The sequence below is a fragment of the Mus pahari genome, chromosome 2, assembly GCF_900095145.1.
Source record: "Mus pahari chromosome 2, PAHARI_EIJ_v1.1, whole genome shotgun sequence".
NCBI classification, from domain to species: domain Eukaryota; kingdom Metazoa; phylum Chordata; class Mammalia; order Rodentia; family Muridae; genus Mus; species Mus pahari.
The window spans coordinates 8,781,996-8,789,721 of record NC_034591.1 but is presented as its reverse complement, the minus strand read 5'-3'; the positions used below and the strand labels follow the sequence as shown (position 1 = coordinate 8,789,721).

Below are 7,726 nucleotides of genomic sequence, written 5' to 3'. Positions count from 1 at the left end.
CAAATGTTTCTAAGCTATGTGGGTGTAATAAACTTTTTCCCTTCACCAGCAATAGAATCTATTTCATCAATCTAGGATTTTAATGATTTCTTTCAGTTTTTTCAAAGCCTTACATTTCCCCCCACTTCTTCTCCTTGCCATTTCTAATCGTAGAACTACACTGCTACTTCTTCTTCTAGATTTTGTAAAGATTTGTACTGCTGTCTTAACACTAGTAACTGGACTGCGTTGATTCTCTCCCTGACGAAAGTCACCAGTCTATTAAGAATCAGTGGCCCGAATGGCAGTAGTAGGAGCAAGAGTATTAAAGGTCCCATAAGGGTAGAAATGAGTGTAGTCAACCAAGAGGATTTATTAAAAAGGACCTCAAACCATCCAGTCTGTGCTTCTCGATCACATTTTCATTTTTCTAATCTTTCCCTCAATTTACTCATGGAGTCCTCTATTACTCCAGAGTAATCTACATAGAAACAACATTCTTCTTTCAAGGCAGCACACAATCCTCCTTCTTTAAGGAAGAGCAAATCCAATCCCCTAGGGTTCTGAAGAACAACTTCAGACAAGGATGTTAAAGATTCTTTTAACCTGGTAATAGATTGTTCCAGGGCTGCTATATTGGTATCCATAGCTTCTTTCAACTGATTATAATAGCGGGGTACCCGTTCTATGACAGCAGCCCCAGTGCCTATTCCTGCCGCTATTCCTCCTACTCCCAGGAGCATGGCCAGGGTCATAGTTACAGGCTCTCTCCAGAGGCAGGTTGGCCTCATGTCAAACTCATCAACAAATTCTTCTGAGGGATGATAAATGACTCTAGGCACCAGTTGTACAAGAATGCAATAATCTCTGGTCTCATTGAATACTGATGTTGAGACGCAAGGAGTCGGTCTGGTACTGCAAGCCCACCATCTATTTGGACCCGGTGACAGATAATGAGTTCTATTAGTCCTGGGACTCTTATGAGTTTCATTACACAGATGTCGGTGACTTGGGGGTACATTTCCCAAACATGTGCCCATGCCTGATAACTCAGTGAGGGTTAATGTATGGCTACGTCCCCAGTTACAGTGGGCATGACTGGTAGTTCTGTTGTAACCCCCCATAACTGCCATTCCTTCATAGTAGGGGGGACCAGAGGCCAGACACAACCAACAAGACTTAGTAATATTGGGATTGGTACCACGTAACACAGAAAAGGCTCCTTGAAGAAGACCAAGCAGTCTTTGTCTAGTGGGTGGTGGTCCAGCAGTCATCAGAGATGTAGGAGGGAGAGCAGGACTCCCAGAAACTCTTGGTGGGGGATACTTATGGGTGGGACTTGGGGCCGGGGCCGGGGCAGGAGCTGGGAAAACTGGCTGGCCTTGTTCAGGGAGCACTTTATTGGGACCTATTGGCAGGGCTTGGGGGCTCTCCATCTTTAAGCGGACATGGAGCAATGACCCTGGTTTACTCCCATAATTGTAATACACAACGGTCCAAGTCATTCCCTCAAGCCATTGATCAAGGATGTATTTCTTTCCCATGTCTGTGAACTGCAATTCTATTCGATCTAAATCTGTAGGCCTGAAAATTTTATTTTTGTAGAGCTCCATGACTGCATGCTTACCCGGTCCTCTATTCTGGAAGGAAAACTTTAGTCCATCTCCCGCTGATTCGGGGGTCCATCTCCAACCTCCATCATTTGAGGTAACACATTCCCACATGCTACAATAGTACCATCTGGCCCCTCCACACTAAGAACTTTTTAAGTGTTTGGGGCAGCTATAGAACCCATAACTCCGAACCAGATTAGGGGGCTCACTCCTGGCCACAGGAATGATTTGGTGAAGACAAAAACATAGGGATGGCCACCACCCCCCTGGGGGTTCTTCTCACGAGGTGGTGAAGAGTACCTCCCCCGATTGAGACAGTACTTGCTATGTGAGAGTCACTCTTCTTTAGAATAGTGCCAGCGATATAGGCGTAACTTAAGAGGATCAGCCGTTCTCTCCACCATCCATTCATCTCGATCTTCTGAGGGGGCTGCTTTTGCATGCGAAGCATGAATCCAGATGGCGATTCCGTCCACTTTGAGAGTGGTGGGAGTAGTCAGCAACTCGACATAGGGGCCTTTCCACCTTGGATCCAAATTCCCTGCTCTGTGTCTCTGGACATAGACTGAATCCCCAACCTGGAACTTGTGGGGTACCTCCAGGTTTCTCAGATGATAGGCTTCTTTAAGCTGCTTCCAGATGGTCCTCTTAATGGTTTCAAGAGCCTTGAGCTGGGCATTGAGAGAGACAGAACAATCAGAGTTTGATAAGTCAAACGTCCTACAAGAGTCTGTGAGGGGTGGAGGGAGCCCAAAGAGAACCTCAAAAAGGGTAAGGCCAAAGCGTCCAGGAGTGTTACAAACCTGCAACAGGGCAAAGGGAAGGAGGACTGTCCAGTCTTTTGTGCAAGTCTACAAGGACAATTTGGTTAAGGTCTCTTTTAATGTTCTATTCATTCTTTCTACCTGTCCTGAGCTCTGGGGCCGGTATGCACAATGTAATTTCCAATCAATCCCCAGCTGACTGGCCAATCCCTGACTTACCTGGGCAACAAAGGCAGGTCCATTATCAGAACCGATTACCTTTGGTATTCCATATCGGGGGAAAAATTTCTTCCAGAAGTTTCTTTGCAACCATGTTGGCAGTCTCCTTTTTGGTAGGATAGGCCTCTACCCATCCTGAAAAGGTATCTATAAAAAACTAAAAGATACTTATTGCCATATTTTGCAGGTTTTACCTCAGTAAAGTCAACTTCTCCGTATGATCCAGAATGGTCCCCTCAGAGTCTCATCCTTTGACTGACCTTTGAATTACCTGCATTAGTTAACTGGCAAGGCATGCAATGTCCAACAACTTTTTCTATTATAAGTGAAAGTCCTATTATAAAATACTTGGATGATTTAATCAGGTATTCCAGTTTCTTTCTTCCTAAATGAGTCAATTGATGAAGATTTTGAACAAAGTCTTTTCCTAAATTATAGGGCAGGATTATCTTATTGTCTGGCCCAAGTCACTGCCCACATTTATTTTCCGTCTTATACCCCAATTTGTCCATCTTCTGATAATCCTCAGGGATATACAGATTAGTATGAAGTTTATGATCATCCACTCTCAGGGGCACTTTCAGGGGCAGGACCATAATTCCGTGAGCTGTAGCTTTAGCCTCTTGATCAGCCATGTGATTCCCTATACTCACAGGGTCATTTCCTTTCTGGTGCCCTGGGCAATGTATAATAGTTACTGTTTTGGGTAGGTATATGACTTCCAACAAGCTCAAAATTTCTTCCTTGTTTTTGATGTCCTTTCCTGCAGATGTAAGTAGGCCCCTCTGCCTGTAGATGGCACCATGTACATGAGCTGTAGCAAAAGCATATCTACTGTCTGTATAGATGTTAACACTTTTCTCCTCCTCCAGGCAGAGGGCCTGGATCAGAGCAATCAGTTCAGCTTTCTGGGATGATGTCCCCTCAGGCAGCCTGCTAACCCATATCACTCTTACTCCATCTACCACGGCTGCACCCGCCATGTGCTTACCTTCTACCACAAAGCTGCTCCCATCTGTATACCAGCTAGGCACTCCAGGCCAAGCCTGGTCTCTCAGGTCCTTCCGTATCCCCATCTCTTCAGCCAAAATGTCAGTGCAACAATGCACAGGGGCCTCATCAGTTTCGGGTAGGAGGGTTGTGGGGTTGAGGACAGCGGGAGGGGCAAAAGTCACTCTTTCAGTCAGCAACAGACTGTGATAATGAGTCATGCAAGCGTTGGTCATCCATCTGTCTGATGGATGCTCTCAAGTGCCTGGAGGGCCACCACAGTTATTTTCTGTCCCAAAGTAAGTTTATCAGCATCTTTAACTAGTAGGGTTACGGCCGCGATGACCTTTAAGCAGATCGGCCACCCACTGGCAGCCGGGTCCAACTTTATAAATAGATAAATATGCCACTGGTTGTTTCTATGGCCCTAAGGTCTGTGTCAGGACACCTCGGACCACTTCTTCCCGTTCATTAATGAAGAGAATGAATGGCTTAGTCTAGTTCATCAGGGCAAGCGCTGGAGCCTCTAACAAGGCCTTCTTGATCTCGTCGAAGGCCTTTTGGTGCTCAGGGGTCCATTGGAACCCACCTTGCTCCTTAGTCAAAGGATACAAGGGCCCAACCAAAGTAGCAAACCATGGAATCCACAGTCGACAAAATCCAGAAGTGCTTAGAAATTCTCTGACTTGTCTAGGGGTGGTTGGTACAGGAGTCTGAGTCACAGTCTTTTTTTGGCTTCAATTAGCCACCTCTTCCCATCCTTGGCACAACTGGGCCTTTTTTTCAGAGGCTCTATAGCCTAACTCACCCAGTTCAGCTAACAGGTGCTCAGTACCTTTCAGAAAGTCCGATTCAGTCTCAGCAGCAATCAAAAGGTCATCTACATATTGGAGAAGGGTTATCTCAGGATTATCAGTCCTCAAAGATGCCAATTCCCAATATAGTGCTTCATCGAAGATAGTGAGAGAATTTTTAAACCCTTGCTGGTGTCTTGTCCATGTCAGCTGTCCGGTGTGCCCAACTTCTGGGTCTCTCCATTTGAAAGCGAAGAAATGCTGGCTAGAAGGATGAAGTCTTAAACAAACAAACAAAAAATGCATCATTTAAGTCCAATACAGTATACCACTTCAGTTCCGGTGGTAAAGAGCTGAGGAGGTTGTATGGGTTGGGTACAGTAGGGCGAATATTTTGTACTCTTTTGTTGCCCTCTCTTAAATCCTGGACTGGTTGATAATCTCCTGTGCCAGTCTTTTTTACAGGCAGAAGTGGGGTGTTCCATGGAGACTGGCATGGGGTTATAATCACCAATTGTAATAGTCTCTAAGTATGAGGTCTAATACCCTCCTTTGCTTGCTGACTCATAGGGTATTGTCAAACCCTTATGGGAGTGGCATCTGCTTTTAATTCAATTACCACAGGAGGGACCAGTACTGCCATGCCCATACCCCCAGTCTCTGCCCAGGCCTGGGGAAAAGCTCTGAGCCATCTACCAGATTCCAGTATTTCACCAACTTTTGGTATTTCATGCAGTCTATATTCTTCTTCTAATTTCAGGGCCAGTATCATGGTTGATGGGGGCTCCCAATTAACTCTGGATCCACTCAAGGTAAACTGTATTTGAGTCTTAAGTTTAGTCAGGAGATCTCTGCCCAGAAGGGGAATAGGGCACTCAGTATAATCAGAAAGGAATATGTCACTTGCCCTTTCCCCAAATCCATTTTACGTTTGGTGGACCATGAATATAATTTTTGTCCTATGGCTCCAACCACAATTGTCTTTTTATCTTGCAGCTTTCCCAGAGGTTGTCATATTACAGAAAATTCAGCTCCAGTGTCTACCAGAAATTCTACTGGAGTCCCCTCCACAGTCAAGGTTACCTAGACTTGGGGAGAGGGTCTGAGCCCCATCTCCTCTATTCTTCTTCAAGGGCCAATACCCTTGGCCCTCTTCCCTTTTTCTTAGAGCATTCTCTCGCCCAATGCCCTTTTCCCTTGCAGTATGCACATTGATCTTTATCTAGAAGGGTCCTTTGGGCTGGTGCTTTATTCTTCAACAGGGGCCTTCTGCTGCCCAGGTGCCCTAGCTGTCTATTCCCATGCTCACCTTTTTCTCTGACTACTGCGGCTAGAATCCTGGTTAAGTTTCTTTCCTGTCTATGATCCCTCTTATCCTCTCTTGCTTCTGCCTCTCATTTCTCTCTCTCTCTTTTTTTCTTCCTCAGCTACCCTCTTATTATACACCTTCTCTGCCTCCTTTACAACATCTTGGAGGGTCTGTGTGTGTAGACCTTCCAATCTCTGCAAATTCTTTTTTTATATCAGGTACAGCCTGCCCTATGAAGGCCATAATGACTGCAGTTTGCTGTCCTTCAGAGGTGGGGTCAAAAGGAATATATCATCTATAGGCCTCCATTAATCTCTCTAAAAATACTGACAGTGGTTCGGTGGGTCCCTGCAAGACCTCTCTTACCTTGACCAAATTGGTGGGGCATAGCGCAGCCCCTTGGAGACCCGCCACCAGAGCCTGGCAATAAACTGCCAGCCGCCCCCTACATTCTGCCGTATTATAATCCCAGTCCAGACAATCCAAGGGAAACCCAGCATCGATTTCATTAGGGAGATTGGTATGGGCTCCATTAGCCCCAGAAACATTTTTTAGAGCTTCAAGTAAAATCCTCTCCCTTTCTTCTGTAGTAAAAAGAACTTGCAGAAGCTGCTGGTAGTCATCCCAGGTGGGCTGATGCGAATACATCAGGGACTCCATGAGCCCTGTCAGGCTTGAGGGATTTTCTGAAGAAGGAGGATGGTTAGACTTCCAATTATACAAATCAGCAGAGGAAAAAGGCCAATACTGAAAGGGCTGCAAAGCCTGGGAATTATCAGGCGGGGGCCCCCACGGCTCTCAATGGAAAAGCAGAAGTTGAATGGGGGGGGGGGCGGCAGTCAAGTGAGCTTGGAGCATGCTGACTCCGAGTGCTAGCAGCTGGTCCAGCCACAGCTGCCTCTACGGGAATTTGTCCCAGAGCTGGAGGAGGGCCAAAGCCAGGGTCAGGACCAGCTTGGCCATGATATGGAGGAGGGGATGGCTCAGGCCACTCTGGGGGCTCCTCGTTCTTGGGTTAGATCTTAGGAGGAGCAGTGCAGACTCCTTTTTGGGAGGAGTTTTTAGTTTTGCTTTAGATTGGCAAAGGGTCAGGGCTCGGGAACCTGGCATTTGCTGCTGCGGAATCCATGGCTTGATCCATGGTGGTAGGTTCTGGACAAGATCCTGCCATACAATTATGTAAGGCTGCTGGTCTGAATGAGACCCTGGTCCTTCCTGGAAAACAACAGCTTTAACCTTTAAAATTTTACTCAAATCAAAAGTCCCTTCTAATGGCCAGCCTACATCCAATTTTAGCCACTCAGAGGCACAAAAAGTCTGCCAGGGTCCCTTCTTAGTCTCAACTGACAAGTCATGGGCCCTAGATCTGACTTCAGTCCAAAAATCCAAGGTCAGGCTTAAGGTAGTTGTTACTTTCTGTCCCATCGTCTAAGTCACAGAAAAAGACACGAAACAGACACAGAGAAGAGAGGCACACAGACTAACAAACACTTGTTTCCTCCTGGATAAACAAAACCAGAAAACAACTCAGAACATCAGAAGGGCGAGACGGCAGGTAGTTCCCTCTGACTGGGAAGACTACCAAGTCCGCTCCCCTATACCAGACGGACTTGTAGAGTCCTTCCCCTCACCTTGGGGCATCCCCCAGAGTGGCAGCCAGTGACTCCAGCATGTCTGCTGATCACACTCCAAGTCTCATCCCGAGACTCGGGTCTCCATCTCTCTTGAGATGTGACTGCAAGCAGAAAACACCAGACCTTGCTGGCAAACACACAGAAAGTACAGACACGGAACCTCACCCCCCAAAAGGGTCTCTGGAGATGAGGGTGGTCGGGCAAATCTCGGACGAGCCCCCACTGTAGGATCCCCAAAAATGGGAAGATCGTTGCCCAAGTCTCAGGATGGTGTAGACCCCCCTCAAGAACTCACAAGAGACCATTCTTGATGCAAATCACATGAAGCTTTTATTCCAGAGCTCTGGGGACGACTCGTATCAGGTTAGAGTNGACCCCAATAGGGAGAGGGACCCTTCTTTTTATGGACCCTCAAGGGGGAAGA

The 7,726-nt window shown here is 46.6% G+C and overlaps 1 pseudogene; it reads right to left on the bottom strand.

Moving 5' to 3' along the window:
* Positions 1–1,927: 1,927 nt before the first annotated feature.
* On the bottom strand, positions 1,928–7,093 carry LOC110316129 (annotated as a pseudogene).
* Between the last annotated feature and the right edge of the window lie 633 nt (positions 7,094–7,726).